Source organism: Pan troglodytes, chromosome 18 (assembly GCF_028858775.2).
Source record: "Pan troglodytes isolate AG18354 chromosome 18, NHGRI_mPanTro3-v2.0_pri, whole genome shotgun sequence".
Classification (NCBI taxonomy): Eukaryota; Metazoa; Chordata; class Mammalia; order Primates; family Hominidae; genus Pan; species Pan troglodytes.
Window position 1 is genome coordinate 36,734,408 of NC_072416.2, and position 20,858 is coordinate 36,755,265.

General features: G+C 41.2%; 1 non-coding gene and 1 pseudogene across 1 annotated transcript; both read right to left on the minus strand.

The window, feature by feature from the left end:
* Positions 1–1,705: 1,705 nt before the first annotated feature.
* LOC129137295 (centrosomal protein 20-like) lies at positions 1,706–20,325 on the minus strand (annotated as a pseudogene).
* On the minus strand, positions 13,121–13,224 carry LOC129137506 (U6 spliceosomal RNA). The gene has a single exon (XR_008540104.1). It is a non-coding gene; the product is annotated as a U6 spliceosomal RNA (small nuclear RNA).
* Positions 20,326–20,858: the final 533 nt, after the last annotated feature.

Consider the following 20,858-nt stretch of genomic DNA (forward strand, 5'->3'; position numbering starts at 1 on the left):
AGGTTGCAGTGAGCCCAGATCGCACAACTGCACTGCAGCCTGGGTGCTAGAGTGAGACCCTATCCAATAAATAAATAAATGCATTTTGACTTATTTTCAACTTGTGATAGTTTTGAGATGTAATCCCATGAGTCAAAGAGCATCTGTACAATACCAAGAGTGAACCCTAATGTAACTATGGACTTTTTGTGATAATAATGTGTCAAAATAGATCCACCCATTGGAATACATGTGCCACTCGATGCCAGATCTTGACAGTGGGAGAAGCTAGATATGCATGGCTGCAGGGGGCAGTCAGGAGCTCTGTGCTTCCAGTCCATTTAGCCATGAACCTAAAACTGCTCTAAAAAATGAAAGTCTACTTTTATAAAAGTAGTTTTTTTTTTTTTTTTTTTTCCCAGAGAATAGTCTCACTCTGTCACCCAGGCTGGAGTGCAATGGCGTGATCTCAGCTCACTGCAACCTCTGTCTCCTGGGTTCAAGCGATTCTCCTGTCTCAGCCTCCCCAGTAGCTGGGATTACAGGCACGTGCCACCACGCCTGGCTAATTTTTCTATTTTTTGTAGAAATAGGGTTTTGCGATGTTTGCCAGGCTGCTCTTGAACTCCTGACCTCAGGTGATACGCCCGCCTTGGCCTCCCAAAGTGCCGGGATTACAGGCGTGAGCCACCATGCCCAGCCTAAAGGTAGCTTTTATTTTTTATTTTTTATTTTTTGAGACGGAATTTCACTCGTTGCCCAGGCTGGAGTGCAATGGCTCGATCTTGGCTCACTGCAACCCCCGCCTCCACGGTTCAAGTGATTCTCCTGTCTCAGCCTCCTGAGTAACTGGGATTACAGGCGCATGCCACCGCGCCTGGCTAATTTTTTAATTTTTAGTAGAGATGGGGTTTCATCACATTGGTCAGGCTAGTTTCAAAACTCTTGACCTCAGGTGATCCGCCCGCTTCGGCCTCCCAAAGTGCTGGGATTACAGGCCTGAGTCACCAAGCCCGGCCAGCAGTTTTATTTCACTTTTATTTTAATAAGATTCCTGAACACCACACAATCCTCGAATCGTGGTTGTTACCAAAAAATCAAGTACCAAGTGCCTGGGAAGCATTGTCCCAAATGCCTTTAAAGGCATATTCTCACAAATGTTCATCTTTCATGTACACTTGGCTTTAAAAGAACACATCAAATTTTACATCATCATAAAGGTATGTGAGTGATACACAAATGTGTTCTTGCACATCATTATACGGCTATTAGTTTGTTCTGTGCAAGCATATACTCTAAGCTTCCATTTATCTTCTTCAAAAGCCACCTCTGCTCCTGCTATGAGGTTTTAGATCACCCAAGTTGTACATTTCCTAAATCCCTCTTCAGTTCCCATTCCCATCCTGTTTTTGTGTAAATCCAAGTTTTCTCCTAAAACTTCTGTAGCATCTCTAGAAGATAAGTTCTCCCGACAATTCCAAGAAACCCACGAGTAAGGTACTTAACATAACACATTTATGAGAAGGGTTGGCTTGTCCTCTGTGCTTTTCCTTCCTTCCTATAAACATGTGCAGATGGCAGGAAAGTCTCCCCGCCTCCACCCCTCGACAGCGAAGCTTCTGAAGATCCCGACGGAAGGCCTGGCAGCCATCTCCAATCATTCTTCTGTTTTTGATGTGTGGCTTTTGATGAGAGAACAGTGATATGAACACCCTTTGCACCAAAGTGACTTGCTTATTTTTTTTATTAAATGATACATTGAAAGTATAAAAAGTTGCCGCAGTACAAACAAATTACAGAATAATGCATATAAAAGCACTATGGACTACACGTGACAATTCTGTTTAACTTCCATCTTGATGATTTTATATCAGTATCCAAAATTATATACTCCAGCATTTTTTCCGAATATAGTCTTACATGATTGCAATTCCTGAGGTAAACTAAGTGTCCACTGCCAACATCCTTGGACGAAAACCAAGTCCCCCGGGAGAATTCAGATATTTATATTCACACATACAATACAACGGAATTCATCAATGTAATCAGATATTGCAGATTTAAAAATGGAAAATGGACTCTTGCAATACTTCTGCATCCATATATAATTTTACCAGCAGGGCCTCCCGAAATGTTGTGTAAGTATAGTTTAAATGGATTTCATTAATAAGTTTCTGCATTTAGATAAAAATTCTTGGCTAATCTGTAAGAAGTGAACACTGACTAGCATTGCCAAATAGAAAATCAAAAGTTTCAACAATTTGCAAAGCAGCACAGAATCGACACCCTAAAGAGGATGCCAATTTTGCTAACTACAGCTCTTACCACTCTTCTCCATGGAAAACCTTTAAGCTAAATGTTGTCAGTGTTTAGGTGCGCAGGCAAAATTTAATTCTGAATATACCATTGAACTTTTGCCAATCAGGAGCTGTCTATCATCATAGTCAGTTGTTTTCAATGAAATGAGCCTGTGGACACTACATTAAAAATACTTCTTTAATAAATATCGAAGTAGCGTATTAGAGATAGCACATACTATTTTTCTATCCCAAGAATAAAAATTGATGTTTGATAAGAGTTTCGGAGCCCAAACAAGTAAGGGGCTGGCCCTCTTCTGGCTCATCTGTGATTGCACAACCGAGGGCCACATGGAGATTAAACAATGCCATCTTTGAAAAATCCCTTTCTGGTATTTCTCCCAAAGCCTGTCTCTTCATGCTTACTTCACATTCTTTATCTAATAAAATAAACTCTTTGTTTTATTTACAGCAAAATTATTACAGCAAATTTACTTCTCCTCTACCTTTTAATTAAATCTTCCAGTAAGCCAAAGTCTAAGGAAAGAAAAAGTACATTGTTGCCTATTGAAAAGGTAATACAAAGCCCTTTCATTTCCTTACAAACTTTAAGGGCCTTTATAATACTTCCTAAATGGCTGGGCTCGGTGGCTCACACCTGTAATCCCAGCGCTTTGGGAGGCTGGGGCACACAGATCACCTGAGGTCAGGAGTTCAAGACCAGCCTGGCCAGCATGGTGAAACCCCATCTCTACTAAAAATACAAAAACTACTCCGGTGTGGTGGCACAGGCCTGTTTTCCCAGCTACTTGGGAGGCTGAGGCAGGAGAATCACTTGAATCCGGGAGGCGGAGATTGCAGTGAGCCGAGATCGTGCCACTGCACTCCAGTCTGGGTGACAGAGCGAGACTCCATCTCAAAAAAACAAAAAATACTTCGTAAAAACAATACTTTTTTTTTCAAGTCAAATCCAATAAGCTAGATGACAAGAGTTAGCTTTTATTCACAAATGTAGTTAAACATGAGGGGTGTTTTGTAGAAACTCAAATTTCTACAAACATTAGTGGTGCATTTTGGTAACATTGGGACAATAAATAAGTTATTTAATTAATAATACAATTTTAAGACAAAAGATACCCCAAACAAAGCATTATCTGTTGACTGCCTGAGAAACATGAAGATCTTCAATGTTAGTACTTTTCTGCTCCTCCTTTCTTAGGTGGTCATCTGAAATGCACAGAAACCAATGTTAATACTTATCCCAAGTCAAAACACACAGATAGGTAGACATAGCTACAAATATCTTAGGATGTTACATATTTAATATTCTATGAGTACTTTAGATGGTTTAGGACAATGAAAAAAACCCATTATTTTTTAAACACTATTGAAGAAATCAGAGGCCAAGTGTGGTGGCTCACGCCTGTAATCCCAGTACTTTGGGAGGCCGAGGTGGGTGGATCACCTGAGGTCAAGAGTTATAGACTAGTCTGGCCAACATGGTGAAACCCCATGTCTCCTCAAAATACAAAAATTAGCCGGGCGTGGTGGCAGGCGCCTGTAATCCCAGCTACTCGGGAGGTTGAGGCAGGAGAATTGCTTGAACCCGGGAGGCAGAAGTTGCAGTGAGCCAGGATCGTGCCATTTCACTCCAGCCTGGGCAACAAGAGTGAAACTCGGTCTCAAAAAAAAAAAAGAAAGAAAGAAAGAAAGAAATCAGAAATGTCTGGCATTAGGGACTCTAATTATTCAAAAGAGTTTCTTGACTTTTTTTTTTGAGTAGAGTACAACCTGCAGTAAACCCATGCATAAGTAGTTACAAACCTCTCTCTTACATGTAAGGAATGAAATTTGCAAGAAAGGACAAGGTGTTCAATCAGCATTTTGAGGGTTGCCAAAGCTCTTCAATTACAACACAATGAAAACCACTTCAAATAGGATCACCTGAGGTCAGGAGATAGAGACTCTGTCTCTACTAAAAATATAAAAATTAGCCAGGCGTGGTGGCGGGCACCTACAATCCCAGCTACTTGGGAGGCTGAGGGCAGGAGAATCGCTTGAACTCAGAAGTGGAGGTTGCAGTGAGCCGAGATCATGCCACTGCACTCCAGCCTGGGCGACAGAGCAAGACTCTTGTCTCGAGAAGAAAAAAAAAGAACCTAGAGACTTAATATCCTAATGCAACAAAAATGTAATGCAAAAACTAGATTCTTGAGAATATATGAACCCCAAACACTTTCTACAACTGACAAAACATCTTTCTTGCAACAATTTTGATAATAGGAAAAAATATATACATAAATTTAGATAAGCTGCTAGAAAATGCAGTTTTATCACTGGGTTTTCTAATTCTACAATGTGATTATACACACGCTTTATTAGTTCTCAGCTGCTTATTCTCAGTGCCAATACTACTTTAAGGGTCTGGAAAACAGATGGAAATCTCTCTACCTTTATTTTAGGTAACTTTGCTGGACAGAAAAAAATTAACAATTTCCTCAGAAGGCAACAATTTTAGGTCTTCTAGAAAAATGTTATAAAAAATGAAGTCTCGTATGCTTCATAGATGTGCAATAAAGTTAAGCTGATGACTGTCCCTATTATAAAAATCTGGTCTTTCATTTACAATAAAAATCTTCGCCAGGAATGTAGTCCCAGCTGTAGTCCCAGCTACTTGGGAGGCTGAGGTGGGAGGATCACCTGGGCCTGTGAGGTCAAGGCTGCAGAGAGCCATGATTGTGTCACTGCACTCCAGCCTGGGAGACAGAGTGAGACCCTATCTCTTAAAAACAAAAAAATAAAGAAAAAAAAAAGCGTGTGTGTGTATGTATATATAACGTTGAATAGCAAAAACTACTTTGCCTTCAAGATTACAAGCACTAACAGCAGCAGTACAAATGCACTGGCTGTCATTTCAAAGGTGGGTGTGCCTACATAAACCCTCTTCATTTTTTTTCAGCACTGAAAACTTGGATGAGAGAAGCACTTTTTCATCTTGGCAGGCTTTGGACTTACTTCTTTCTTTCCTTTTTTTTTTTTTTTTTTTTGAGACAGAGTCTCGCTCTGTCGCCCAGGCTGGAGTGTAGTGGCGCAATCTCGGCTCACTGCAACCTCCACCTCCTGGGTTCAAGCGATTTTCCTGCCTCGGCCTCCCGAGTAGCTGGGACTACAGGCGTACACCACCACGCCCAGCTAATTTTTGTATTTTCAGTAGAGACAGGGTTTCACCATGTTGGCTAGGCTGGTCTCGAACTCCTGACCTCAGGTGATCTGCCCACCTAGGCCTCCCAAGGTGCTGGGATTACAGGGGTGAGCTGCCGTGGCCTGGCCTGAACTTATTTTCAAGTAAAAGCCAATTTAGTTTCAGGGTTTGATATTTCTGTTGAATGAGCTTCTGTGGAGACAACGTGCTGTGATGTGGAGAATAAGGATTTTAGTATCTTCATAACCTTTTCAATGCTGTCAAATAAGAGTTACGGAGACAGTGAGCTAGAGTTGAGGAAGTAAATGGAAAGCTTAAGTGTGTTACTGAAACATGATGCAATTCTGGCTGACAACTTTCAAGGCACTACACAAAGAGGTTGTGTCAATAAAATTTTTGATGACCAAGAAAATAATTTGCAAAATCACTGTTCTTCCCCGATTCATTCAGCAGTCATCCTCATTTCTGAGCTGTCTGCAGAGCTTTCCACAGAACAGGCACCCAAGGTGGCTTTACTGACTTGAACTCGATTCTGATGTTCCTGGCACTTTAGTGGTGTAGGGGTCGTGTGTCTAGGTGTCTCTTTCCCTCCCTCCCTCCATAAATACCTTTCTCTCTATGGTGTATGCGTAATCTACCGCTTTCATCTCAGAAGAACAGAAATTGGTTAGGAAATAGTGTTCCTTATAACTTTCTTACTAGTCATGAGCCGTGAGTATTAACAAGGCTGATTATGAAACTTACAAACCAGAAAGTTATTTCTCAAGCGGTTATTTTTCTTTATGGGACTGATAGTATCAATGACTTGGGGTTGCTGTGTTAAGAAGTGTTAAGGTGTACAATATCCACTGGTGACAACTGAACTCAGAAACCCATATTGTCATATATTCTTGGTAAGTGTATAGACTGATAAAGCCTTTTTGGAGGGGAATTAGACAATATCTACTACATTTTTAAATATGCATATCCTGTGAACCAACAACTCTACTTTAGGCATCCACGCAAGAGAAACGTGTAGACAAAGATACAATGTTACATCACAATACTGTAATGTGTGGACAAAGATACAATGTTACATCACAATACCGTAAAAGCAAAATATTTAAAACTAAATAAGAGTGATTATAAGGTGGGAGACTAGCCTGGGCAACAGGACAAGAGCCTGACTGCAAAAAATTAAAAAATAAGCGAGGTGCAGTGGTGCACCCCTATAGTCCCGGCTACTTGGGATGCTGATGTGGAAAGACTGACCCCAGGAGTTTGAGGCTACAGTGAGCTATGATTGTGCCACTGCACTCCAACCTGGATGACAGAGTAAGACCTCATCTCTAAAATTAAAAAAAGGATGATTGTAATAATACTCTGGAATATGAAACAAAGTTAAAAACGAGATCTACACGTATCAACAAGTGAAAAAAAGCAAATTGCAGGATAACGTGCACCATAACAATGTATATATTTAAATACACAGAAATGAGTCCCGAAGGGGCTGGGCATGGCCAGATGCAGTGGCTCACACCTGTAATCCCAGCACTTTGGGAGGCCAAGGGGGGTGGATTGCCTGAGGTCATGAGTTGGAGACCAGCCTGGCCAACACAGTGAAACCTTATCTCTACTAAAAATACAAAAATTAGGCGGGTGTGGTAGCACATGCCTGCAGCTCCAGCTAGTTGGGAGGCAGGAGAATCACTTGAACCTGGGAGGCGGAGGTTGCAGTGAGGTGAGATTGTGCCATTGCACTCCAGCCTGGGTGACAGAGTGACAGTCCATCTAAAATTTAAATAATAATAATAAAATAAAATAAAATAAATAAAATAAAATAGAAATGAGTCCCAAAGAATACCCTGCAAACTGCTAACAGGGACACCTTCTATAAAAAGGGAGAAGAATTGAGGAGTTAGGGAGAGGCAAGAAGGAAGAAAAGAAAGTTAAAGGGAACGTTTTACTATTTAAAAAATTTAGAGATTTACTCATGTACTTGCACTATTAATGTTTTATTTTGCTCGTTAAGTACTTGCCAATTAGTAGGCAGTAATGTCAGTTCCTTATCAATCCCTAAAAAGAGAATTTGGAAAACTTCTCCATAATCTATATGTGGAAAGGTATACAGGAACAGCAATCAAATGTGCTGATTCTGCTACTAATTATCTGCTACAGGCCTTAGATGAGTTACTTAACCTCTTAGTATTGGAACCTTCTTAAAGTTTTCTCAACTATGAAATAAGTAGGTGGGAATGACTTATTTTCCAACGTTCCATCCAGTTCAGCATTCTAACATATATAGAAAGATATCTCCTAGTGCAGTCAGAAACCACCTCCAAAATAGGTTATCCTGATTCACTGTTTACTTTCAGACCTCAAGAGACACCAAGCATCTAACATGGTCACTAATGGTCATAGCAGTTTAGGAAACTACAAAGGCAATCCACATTTTAGGCGTTTCCTAAAAGTTTGTGTCAACATTCAAGATTTACATTTGTTCTGATAATTGGCAGCCTAAACCCCACCTTTAACTGTCCTTAAAAATTGACCAGCTCTTGGCTGGGCGCGGTGGCTCAAGCCTGTAATCCCAGCACTTTGGGAGGCCAAGGTGGGCGGATCATGAGGTCAGGAGATCAAGACCATCCTGGCTAACACAGGGAAACCCTGTCTCCACTAAAGATACAAAAAATTAGCTGAGTGTGGTGATGGGCACCTGTAGTCCCAGCTACTTGGGAGGCTGAGGCAGGGGAATGGCATGAACCCAGGAGGCAGAGCTTACAGTGAGACGAGATCACACCACTACACTCTAGCCTGGGTGACAGAGCGAGACTCTGTCTCAAAAAAAAAAAAAAAAAATTGATCAGCTCTCTACCACAACTGCAAACACTGAGCTATAACCCACTCAATTCAAATGGTGAAAATGGGATCCCATTGCTGGGATAATCAAAATAAGTCAGGGCCAGGTACAGGCTCGTGCCTGTAACCCCCACACTCTGAGAGGCCAAGGTGGGAAATCACTTAAGACCGAGTTCAAGACCAGCCTACTGAACACGGTTGAGACTTCCATGTCCACAAAAATTAAAAAATTAGCTGGGTGTGGTGCCTGAAGTCCTAGCTACTTGGGAAGCTGAGGCAAGAAGGTGAGAGGATTGCTTGAGCCTGGCAGTTCAAGGTTACGGTGAGCTGTAATAGCACCACTGCACTCTAGTCAGGCGACAGAGTGACTAGAAAAAATACATAAAAATTTATGTATTTTTATGTCTCAAAAAAATACATAAAAATTTAAAAGCTACCAAAAGCTCATTTAAAAAACAGGCAATCTGAAAGAAATGTGGGCGATTCTCCTGACAATCTGTAACTTGTAGGTAACTTCCACTGTAACATAAACAATATCCTAAAAATGCAAATGACTTCTCTATCTGTATTTAGCAATCTTACCTTTTATTTTGCAGTCATGGAGAGGAAAAAAAATAATCACTTGATAAAAAGCTATTTATTCAGTATACCAAGGATCTAAGCTGCTCCAAATACTTACAATTTACATGAAAATTGGAGTTTTCAGTATTTTTAATTTTTTTTTAATTTAATTAATATAATTTTTTAATTAAAAAAAATAGAGATGGGGTTTCACCATGTCACTTAGGCTAGTCTCAAACTCCTGGCCTCAAGCGATCCACCTGCCTCGGCCTCCCAAACTGCTGGGATTACAGGCATGAGCCACTGTGCCTGGCCCAGAGTTTTAAATACTTCTATAAAGAAATTACATCTAAGAATTCTGCCCAGTTATGCCTCCCACCCTTCCCTGTCCAAGATTCTTTACAAAAAGCATTCTGTTTCTTGGAGTAACATAGGCTAGCCATATTAGATATAAGCAGAATTAAACTATGACTCAAAAGCTCAGTAAAGACTCCAAAAGAAAAATATATAGGAAGAAAACATATTTGCTGACAGCTAAATGATGAATCTTGGAAAACTCATACCCATTGGCTTTCTTCTACTAGGTTGTCTGCCAAGACTTGGGTCTGAAGGCTGAAGTGAAGGCCCTTTCAGAAATGCATTCTGGATGCCATCCTTAGTTCCACGCAAGAAATGGGCTAAAATCCCATATAAAAGAGGTCTATAGCAGGAAGAAAACAAAACAAAACCAAAAGCTAATAAATCTGCATAAACCGGAAAAGCTTAAAACATTTATTCTTTAAAAGGTAACCTCTGACATCAAAAAGACCAAGTGATTCACTAGACTTTAAAAAGCTGCATGATTATCCAAAATGCAAATTGTTCATACTTTTAAATTTAAGAGTACCACTTAAATTCACGACAATTTTAAAACCCAGAGAAAACATGTTAACAACTTAAACCTCATCTACACTGAAATATCATTTCTATCAATCCACAGGAATCTATCTTTTAAACTCCAAAGTCCAGTAGAGTATTTCCCAATACCTAACCCCATCTAATACACAACAGGTATTCAATAAACACCTCTTGATTAATAAGTCCTTGCTCTGAAAAAGTCTTAGGTCCTGAGAGCCAGGTGACCTGAGTTCAAATCCTGGCTTTGCCATTTGCTAGCTGTGGGACTCTGTGTAAGATTCTTAACCTTTCCAGCCTCATAAATGTTTCTTCCTTTATAAATTAGGATAAGCACCGTCCCTCCCTTATAGGGCTGTTATGCACTAAATGAGTTAATAAATGTCAAGTGTTTTTTACTGTGCCTGGCACATATGAAATGGTATATAAATGTTAGCTCCTGGGTAGCTAACATTTACTTAGATTAATATTTATATTACCTAATATTTTAAAATCTTCTTTATAGTTTACAGAACATATACCTCTTCTCATCTAATCCTCATCGTGTAATGTGAAGATCATCAACCGCAATTTATAAAGGAGAAAACCACAGCCAGGAGATTTGCTAGAGATTCCCCCAGATAGTAAACAAAGTTTACACTTGAACCCCAAATCCCATATTGTTTTCCTTACAGTGTGCTGCCTGGGAATTTATATTAGTACTCTTGCATCAAGGAAAGCTGCTCTGCTGACAATCAAGAGTGGTACAATGGAAATGTTTTCCTTTGTTTCCAATCTCAAGTTTGAAAACACAATTAAAAGGATTTAATCTTTATTTTTAATTTTTGTGGGTACATAGTAGGTGTATATATTTGTGGGGAGGATTTATTTTTTGAGATATGTATCTATTTACTAGCTGGTATAATGGTTTACAGTACGACACTCCCTTCCAAAGATGGAATCTCATTGCCCTCTGAGTGTGAGCTGAACTCACTTCTAACTGGCACAAAGCTGACTTCAGAGGCCACGTGGTAATGGCCCTGCAGCTTCCTCCTTGCTTTCTCTCTTGGATTGCTGCCTTTGGGAGAAGTCAGACGCCTCAGGACACTTCAGCAGCCCTGGAAAGTTACATGCACTAAGGAATTGAGGCCGCCTGTCAATATCATTATGAGTTTGGAAGCAGATAGTTCAGCCACATTCAAGGCTTCCGACTACAACCCTGGCTGGCATCTTGACTCCAACCTCAAGGGGGAGCCTGAGCTAGACTTACGTGACTAAGCCAATCCCAAATCCCCGAATATTCCACAAATAATCTATGTTGTTGTTTTAAGCTACCAAATTCTGGAATAATATCACACTAATTTTTCCATGCCACAGGGAAACCAGGAAAGTAAGTTTCTTTATTTAATAAGATGCCGCAACTCTTATGAAAGCGTCACCTAGTAATATAAAACAGGTCTCTTTGTTTACTTTAATCTTCCCCAAAGTGTTAACTGGTTCAAGATGATTTTTAAATGTTAAAAGTTTTATTTTTTAAATAAATATTCAAAAAAATTTACTTGTGATTAAAATTTTGGGTTGGACATGGGGGCTCAGGCCTGTAATCCCAGGACTTTAGGGGGCCAGCCTGGCCTCAAACAGGAGTTTGAGACAGCCTGAACAACATAGCGAGTCCCCTAGCTCTACAGCAATTTTATTTTAAATTAGCCACAGAAGGTAATATGCACCTGTGGTCCCAGCTACTCGGGAGGCTGAGGTGAGAGGATCGCTTGAGTGCAGAAGGGAGAGGCAACTTGCAAATTCATGGATTAAGGTTTATCTTTTAAAATAAGTTTCAAAAAGATAAAGAAAAGTGCGGCCTCACAATAACTTGCCTGTAATTCTGAAATGCAAAATTCTGAAAACTGGATTCTCTTCATATATCTGGCAAAAAATCATCAGATGGCAAGGGTTGACCTAACAAGGCTATTACAGACTTTATCTTACTTTGTGTGAAAACATTAATGTGCTGGGTGTGGTGGCTCAAGCCTGTAATCCCAGCACTTTGGGAGGCCAAGGCAGGAGGATCACCTGAGGTCGGGAGTTCAAGACCAGCCTGACCAACATGGAGAAACCCCGTATCTACTAAAAATACAAAATTAGCCGGGTGTGGTGGCATGCTCCTGTAATCCCAGCTACTCAGGAGGCTGAGGCAGAAGAGTCACTTGAACCCAAGAGGCAGAGGTTGCAGTGAGCTGAGATCATGTCATTGCACTCAAAAAAAAAAAAAAAAGAGAAAGAAAATATTAATGTGATTGTGGAATACTACTTTAGGACTCCCTGGCACATACATGTAGTATTTGGTAGATGTACCATATTGCCTTTTTTTTTTTTTTTAAAGAATTGAAGTCTCGGGCCGATGGCTCACACCTGTAATCCTAGCACTTTGGGAGGCCGAGGCAGGAGGATCATGAGGTCAGGAGATCGAGACCATCCTGGCTAACACGGTGAAACCCTGTCTCTACCAAAAATACAAAAATTAGCCAGGCATGGTGGTGTGTGCCTATAATCCCAGCTACTTGGGAGGCTGAGGCAGGAGAATCGCTTGAACCTGGGAGGCGGCAATTGCCGTGAGCCGAGATCACGCCACTGCACTCCAGCCTGGACGACAGAGCAAGACTCTGTCTTGAAAAAAAAAAAAAAGAACTCTCGCTGTGTGGCCCACACTGGAGTGCAGCAGCAAGATCATGGTTCACTGCAGCCTCAATCTCCTGGATTTAAGTAATCTTCTTGCCTCACCCTCCTAAGTAGCTAGGACTACAGGCATGTCATTTTAAAACCTGAAAGCATTTGGATTTTCAAACATGTATCTGGCCTCAGTGGTTTCAGATGCAGCACTGCAGATCTGTAAGTAAATAATGTGAGTAATATGTGACTATGGCAAACTCTGTGAATGCCAATCACTGAAGTGTGAGAAACAAGGGCTTAAAGAAGTTACCTAACTTTTAAAAAATAAAGCCGTTTTAGCAACTTTTTTTTTTTTTTTTTGCTTCCTCATCCTCTCTCAAACTTCTTTTTTTTTTTTTTTTTTTTTTTTTGAAACGGAGTCTCGCTTCTGTCGCCCAGGCTGAGTGCAGTGGCATGATCTCGGCTCACTGCAAGCTCCACCTCCCCGTTTGATGCCCATTCTCCTGCCTCGGCCTCCCAAGTAGCTGGGACTACAGGCATCCGCCACCTTGCCCGGCTAATTTTTTGTATGTTTAGCAGAGACGGGGTTTCACCGTGTTAGCCAGGATGGTCTCCATTTCCTGACCTCGTGATCCGCCCGCCTTGGCCTCCCAAAGTGCTGAGATTACAGGCGTGAGCCAATGCGCCCGGCCTTCTTTTTTAAAAAAATATGAAACATTTCACGAATTTGCGTGTCATCCCTTTGCCGGGGCCATGCTAATCTCTGTACCGCTCCAATTTTAGTTTATGTGCTGTTAAAGTGAGCACAAACTTCTTAATACTTTCATCTGAAGTAGGTATCTCAAAAGCTACCAAGAAGCCAGTAGGAGTATAGTCATTGCTTATTTCCATCAACTGCTAAATGTAAAATGATGTCTTGTATTAAATGATGTAATAACTCACTGCTCATCCTAAGTCACGCTTAGATTCCCCCAATTATTTTTCCCACTGTTCTCAATTATACAATTTTTATACTTTTCAAAACACTTGTTACCAGGTGCAGTGGCTCATGCCTGTAATCCCAACACTTTGGAAGGCCAAGGTAGGTGGATAACTTGAGCTGAGGAATTGGAGACCAGCCTGGCTAACATGGTAAAACACCATTTCTAAAAAAAATACAAAAATTGGCCAGGCATGATGGTGCATGCCAGCATATGCCTGTAATTCCAGCTACATGGGAGGCTGAGGTGGGAGAATCGCTTGAGCCCAGGAGTTCGAGGCTGCAGTGAGCCATGATCAAGCCGCTGCACTCTAGAGACCTGGGCAACAGAGTGAAACCCTGCCTTGAAAAAACAAACAAAAAAACCTCACAGCACTTTGGGAGGTGGAGGTGGGCAGATCACTTGAGGCCAGGAGTTCGAGACCGGCCTGGCCAACATGGTGAAACCCCATCTCTACAAAAAAATAAGAAAAAAAATTAGCTGGGCATGGTGGTGCACACCTGTAATCCCAGCTACTCAGGAGGCTGAGGCAGAATCAGTTGAACCCAGGAGGAGATTGTGGTGAGCTGAGATGGGGCCACTGCACTCCAGCATGGGCGACAGAGCGAGACCCTATCTCACAAAAAGGAAAAAAGAAGAAAAAAAAAAGAAACACGGGAAGATGAGAGGAAGAGAAAGAGGAAAATGCCATAAAGGAGTTACTATCTGAACAGGGCCAACAGAAAGGAAAGATGCTCCAATAGAAGTTAAGATGCTCCAATAGAAGTTAAGAGGGAGAAAGGTGATGTAGGGCTTCTAGGATAAGGGAATGGTTTACAAGGCAAAGCAGCATAAAGTTGCAAAGTGTCTTCCAGGCACAATCAGAAATCAGGTGTGAGCAGATACAACAACAGACGGGTAGAAAGAGGTGTAAAGTGCTACGCTAAGCAGTAGGGACTTCACTATACACACAATGACAAAGGTAGTATATGATCCTGGAACATTAATTTTACACAAGGATTTGTGGGAGAGTTAGATTTAACTGGAATGTCATTTAAAACATTTATATAGTAAAGCAAACAACTTTCAGAACTTTTTTTTTTTTTTGAGACAGGGTCTGATTCTGTCACCTAGGCTAGAGTGCAGTGGTGTGATCTTGGCTCACTGCAACCTCCGCTGCCCAGGTTAAAGCGATTCTCATGCCTGAGCCTCCCTAGCAGCTGGGACTACAGGCACACGCCACCATGCCTTGCTAATCTTTTTGTTATTTTTAGTAGAGATGGGGTTTCGCCATGTTGACCAGGCTGGTCTCAAACTCCTGACCTCAGGTGATCTGCTTGCCTCAGCCTCTGAAGTGCTGGGACTACAGGCATGAGCCACCGCATCTGGCTAGAGATGGGGTTTCCCCATGTTGTCCAGGCTGGTCTTGAACTCCTGAGCTCAAGTGATCCATCCACTTCAGCCTTCCAAAGTGCTGGCATTACAGGCACGAGTTACCTCACTTGGCCTTAAGAACTTTTAAGATGAGAAAACGTAAGGCTTCAAAGAAAGTTCTAGATTTAAAAAAAGGCTGCTTTAAGCTATGTTCTCAGGTCTCCTATGTACTTTTTTTTTTTTTCTGGCTATACAGGGACTCTCCAGAAAAAGTTTAAGAAACACTGAAATAGAAAAAAACTAAGAAAACTAGAAAGTGGCCATCCTCCTTTGCAAGAGCATAGTTGATGAGAGGAGGTACACAGAGGGCAAAGGACAGAGTAATAGTAACGAAAGCAGTGGGCTGATTCAGTAATCTTGGTAGAAAAAGGTATTCAAGCAGAAGCTTGGGGTTGGAAGTTCATAGTTTTTGTTTTTGTTTTTTTTTAGGAGAGGAGAGATCTGAGTACATTCCTAAGTTGGAGTGAAGGAAGAGTTAAATATGAAGAAAACAACTGACAAGGCAAAGTCTCAGAGGCCAGGCATGGGGGGCTCACACCTGCAACCCTAGCACTTTGGGAGGCCAAGGCAGGAAGATCACTTGAGGTCAGGAGTTCGAGACCAGCCTGGGCAACAAAGCGAGGCCTTGCCTCTACAAAAATAATTTGAAAATACAAATAAAAGTTGAAATTATAAATTAAAAAAAAAACAAACAAAGCCTTAGAAGGACAAAGGATCAAGAAGTCAAAAGGAGCTAACTCCAGAAAGAAGATGCTTAGTCACTCTGAAGCCATGTAATTTTAGCTTCAGCAAACACAGATCTCATCTGACTTATTCACTGCTGCACACCCTGGATTTAGGACAATGCTTGACACACACTAGATCTGAATAAATACTTGAATTAAAATGAAGTAAAACCACCATGGTGCAATTATGACTCAATACAATATGTGGAAACTTCTTTAAAAAAAATTCTTACATTGTATTATCCTTTGATTCTTCAAATGCATTTAGTTCATGGATGAGAAACTGTCTGTCCAATGGAACTACAGGTTGACCAGATTCTGGGAGAAATAAATTCATGAGAACACTGAGTCTATTAAACTAAAAAGCAAATAAGATTTTGAAAAGAATCACATTTACCAGACATACACTTTTTAGATTTTGGAAGAATGATGACAACACACACCAAGACAGATCAAATTGCCTGTGATTTTATGACTTTCAAAATATCTCTTTTGTTAAATGCATGTCTTAATACAGTTTAACATAAATTCACTTTTTAAATTCCCCAGTGTTTGGTTGGAAAAATACCATTTCTATATCCAAATTATAATACTAAATTTTAGAAGTCTGTTTATCAATAACTTATTTTTGAAAAGAATATCCACTTGGTGACAATACTTATAAATAAAAATTAAAGTTAACCTAAAGTGTGGGGCAGCTGGAACTTTCACACTTTGCTGGTGGGAAAGCACAATGGTACAGGCACTTTGGAAAACAGTTGAGCAGTTTTCTTATAAAGGTGAGCGTGCACTTAACCACACAACCCAGCAATCTCACTCTTAGCTTTCTACCCAAGATTAATGAAAACTTATGTTCTCACAAAAACCTGTATGTAAATGTTTATGGCAGCTTGATTCCAAACTGCTAAAACTAGAAACAACTCAATGCCCATCAACTGGTCATAGATGAGCAAACTAGCACAGCCACACAATAGAACAGTGTTCAAAGGAAAAACAAACATGGCTGAATCTTGAACGTATTACACTAAGTGAAAAAAGGCAGACTCAAAAGGCTACATCATGTACAGTTCCATCTACAGCAGGGGTCCCCAACCCCCGGGCCACAGATTAGAAACTGGGCCACACAGCAGGAGGTGAGGAGTGGGCAAGCAAGTGAGGGAAGCTTGATCTGTGTTTACAGCTGCTGCCCATCACTAGCATCACTGCCTGAGCTCTGCCTCCTGTTGGCAGAATTAGATTCTCATAGAAGCGTGAACCCTATTGTGAACTGCGCATGCGAGGGATCTGGGCTGTGCACTCCTTATGAGAATCTAAGGCCTGATGATCTCTCACTGCCTCCCATCACCCCCAGATGGGACCATCTAGTTGCAGGAAAACAGGCTTAGGGCTCCCACTGATTCTACATTATGGTGAGTTATAATTATTTCATTATATATTACAACATAATCATAGAAATAAAATGCACAATAAATGGAGTATGCTTGAATCATCCCGAACCATCCTCCCAGGTCCATGGAAAAATTGTCTTCCACGAAACCGGTCCCTGGTGCCAAAAAGGCTGGTGATATCTTGATTGTGATCTGGTAGTCATTACACAACTGCAGGCATTTGACTAAAGTATAGAACTGTACAGTTTAAAAGGTAAATTTTATTGTATGTAAATTATATCCCAGTTTTTTTAAAAAAGCCAAACCATTTAATATGAAAACTTGACTACTGTCACTATATTTCATTCTAGTGAAGCCCAAGTCCCCGCTATTTTCATAATTTCTTCTTTTCTGGGTGTAACTGGTATCATACAGCCATCTATAACAAACAAAGGAAAGCAGAGATGCTGATATCAAAGATCCTTAAACCATAAAAACATGAGTCTTTATGTAGTTCAGACGTATGTTTAATATTAAATAAAGGATCTGTAATGAAAAATTCTAACTTCACAAAGAATTCATTCTCTCTCGCAAAATCTACTTCCTGGCCTCGCTTCTTTGCTGAGGCATGAAGTAGTCAAAGCAGAGATGGAACCTGAAACGAGGGAATCCGATGACACACATTCAGGGTGCCTCAGACCAACCCCTAGCTGCATCCCCCACCCCACCAAGTCCAGGGGTAACCAGGATTCTGACTTATTTATATCCATCCAGTCTCTCCTCACTTTTTTGAAAGAAGACATTTAAAAAGTCAGCAGAAGATATTAAAAATATTCTCACCACTCAATAACTGTTACACTTGAAGAGCAAATTTATTTCTCAAGAAATAAAATTCAACAGATAAAGGGAATTTATCTTTATCTCCCCACCCCCAACCCCCAATATCATTCTCTGCCTCCTATCACTAGGATGAGTTTGGAGTTTCCCGCTGCTAGAGTCTGGATATTTGTCTCCGCCCAAATCTCATGTTGCAATGCACTCCCCAGTGTTGGAAGTGGGACCTGGCGGGAGTTGTTTGGGTCATGGGGGTGGATCCCTCATGGCCTGGTGCTGTCCTTACCACAGTGAGTGGGTTCTCATGAGAACTGGTCATTTATAAGTGTGTGGCACTAACCTTCCCCACCCTTGGCCCCTGCTTTCACCATGTAATGTGCTTGCCGCAGTGAGCAAAAGCTCCCTGAGGCCTCCCAGAAGCTAAGCAGATGCCAGTGCCATGCTTGTACAATCTGCAGAACCGTGAGCCAAGTAAACCTCTTTTCTTCAACCGGGTGCGGTGGCTCACGCCTGTAATCCCAACATTTTGGGAGGCCGAGGCGGGTGGATCACGAGGTCAGGAGACTGAGACCATCCTGGCTAACGGTGAAACCCCGTCTCTACTAAAAATACAAAAAATTAGCCGGGCATGGCCTGTAGTCCCAGCTACTTGGGAGGCTGAGGCAGGAGAATCACTTGAACCCAGGAGGTAGACGTTGCAGTGAGCCGAGATCAATCCACACTCCAGCCTGGGTGACAGAGCAAGACTCTGTCTCAAAACAAACAAACAAACAAACAAAAAAACCTCTTTTCTTCATAAATTACCCAGTCTCAGGTGTTTATTTATAGCAATCCAAAAACAACCTAATATACCAGCCTAGTCCTTTATAAATACCATGCTTTTAGATACATACATTTGTAAATGTACCTAAGCACTACATAGTAGTAATATTTCAAAGTTTTATCTCTATCTATCTATCTCTATCTATCTATCTATCTATCTATCTATATAGATACACACACACACACACACACACAAATAGACATATATCTACATATCTATATATAGACAGGGACAGTTTTTTTTTTTTAAGAGACAGGAGTTGGACCAGCCTGTCCAATATGGTGAAACTCCGTCTCTACTAAAAAATACAAAAATTCGCCGGGCCTGGTAGCACACACCTGTAGTTCCAGGTACTCGGGAGGCTGAAGCAGGAGAACTGCTTGAACCCGGGAGGCGGAGGATGCAGTGAGCTGAGATCACAATAGAGTGAGACTCCGTCTCAAAAAAAAAGAAAGAAAAAAAAAGAGACAGGGGTTGGGTGCAGTGGCTCATGCCTGTAATCCCAGCATTTGGGGAGTGTGAGATAGGTGGATCACCTGAGCCCAGGAGTTCAATACCAGGCTGGGCAACATAGTGAGAGCTCATCTCTATAAATAATAAAAAAATTTAGCTGGGCATGGAGGCATGCACCTGTGGTCCCAGCTACTCGGGAGACTGACGCAGGAAGACTGCTTGAGCCCAGGAGGTGAAAGTTGCAATAAGCCATGATCGCACCACTGCAGTCCAGCCTTTGCAACAGAGCGAGATTCTGTCTCTGGAAAAAGAAAAAAGAGACAGGGTCTCTCTCTGTTGCCCAGACTGGAGTGCAGTGATGTGATCATGGCTCACTAAAGCCCAGAGCACATGGGCTCACATGATCACCCCCTCCCCGACCCCTGCTCAGCCTCAGCTAGGACAACAGACACGTGCCACCATGCATGGCTAATTTTAAAAACTCTTTTCCAGAGATGGGGTCTCCCTGTGTTGCCCAGGCTGGTCGCGAACTCCTGGGCCCAAGTAATCTTGCCTCGGCCTCCCAAAGCACTGAGATTACAGGTGTGAGCCACCTACCCAGCCTATTTTTTAACAAATAATATACTTAATCAGGGTATATTTTTAAAGCTTAATACACAGGAAAAAACTGGTGGCAAACAGGACAAAACGTCAACAATTGTTTATTCTCGGTTACAGGAATTATAGATGATTTTTCCAAGTATATGCCTAGTTTAAGTCATTATTTAGTTATGTATTTTCTCTTGTAAGAATCTGTTTAAGCTACAGAAAGAACCCATGTGATTTTTGTATCCCAGTCACCCAGATGGCACTATCTGGTAAGGGAATTAGATTTCTAGGATAAACAGTTTCTGAGAATTGGGGAAAGGGGAGAAACAGATTTTATGTGATAAATAATAACCACTTACCTGCTATGAGGACAGATGCTGTATACTTATATTTGTTGAATTCTAAATACTCTCGAATTAATTCATTAATTAGAAGGTTTTCATGAGACAATGATGGTCGGGGTTCACGGTCATCATCTAGGACATTGAAAACTTCAGCTCAGATCCTTGCTTTTAAATGCCCTAATACCCCCTTTTCTTCCAAGGTGTCCTTTAAAACTGTTCGATATAAAATATTAAGGCTTCAGTTACGGAGTAAATTTGTCATTCTTAGGCATACTTTGAAAAGAAATGTTGAAAAGGTAAATGGTACAAAAACAGCTCTCAAGCAGCTCTTAATCTAAACATTGTGACAAATTATTAAACAATTACACTACCACCAGCCATGTTTATACTAAAACATGTAGTTCTCATGTTGCGGTGATTTAGTCTTAATATATTTGAGCAAATTCAAGTTTATTCCTACATCATCAGCACTGTCAGGGGCTGTAGTCTAATACATATTCTTTTTTATTTTATTTATTTATTTTTTTTTTGAGACACAGTCTCGCTCTTTCACCCAGGCTGGAGTGCAGTGGCACGATCTCAGCTCACTGCAACCTCTGCCTCCCAGGTTCAAGCAATTCTCCTGCCTCAGCCTCCAGGGTAGTTGGGACTACAGGCACGTGCCACCACGCCCAACTAATTCTTTTTTGTATTTTTAGTAGAGACGGGGTTTCACTGTGTTGGCCAGGATGGTCTCAATCTCCTGACCTCGTGATCCACCCACCTCAGCCTCCCAAAGTGTTGGGATTACAGGTGTCAGCCACCGTGCCCGGCCAATACATAATTCTTTAGTGAGGGGAAAAGGCAGGGGATAGGATTATAGTTGCTTACTGAGACCTGAACTTAAGCCCCAGTCTCTCATATATTTTCAAGAG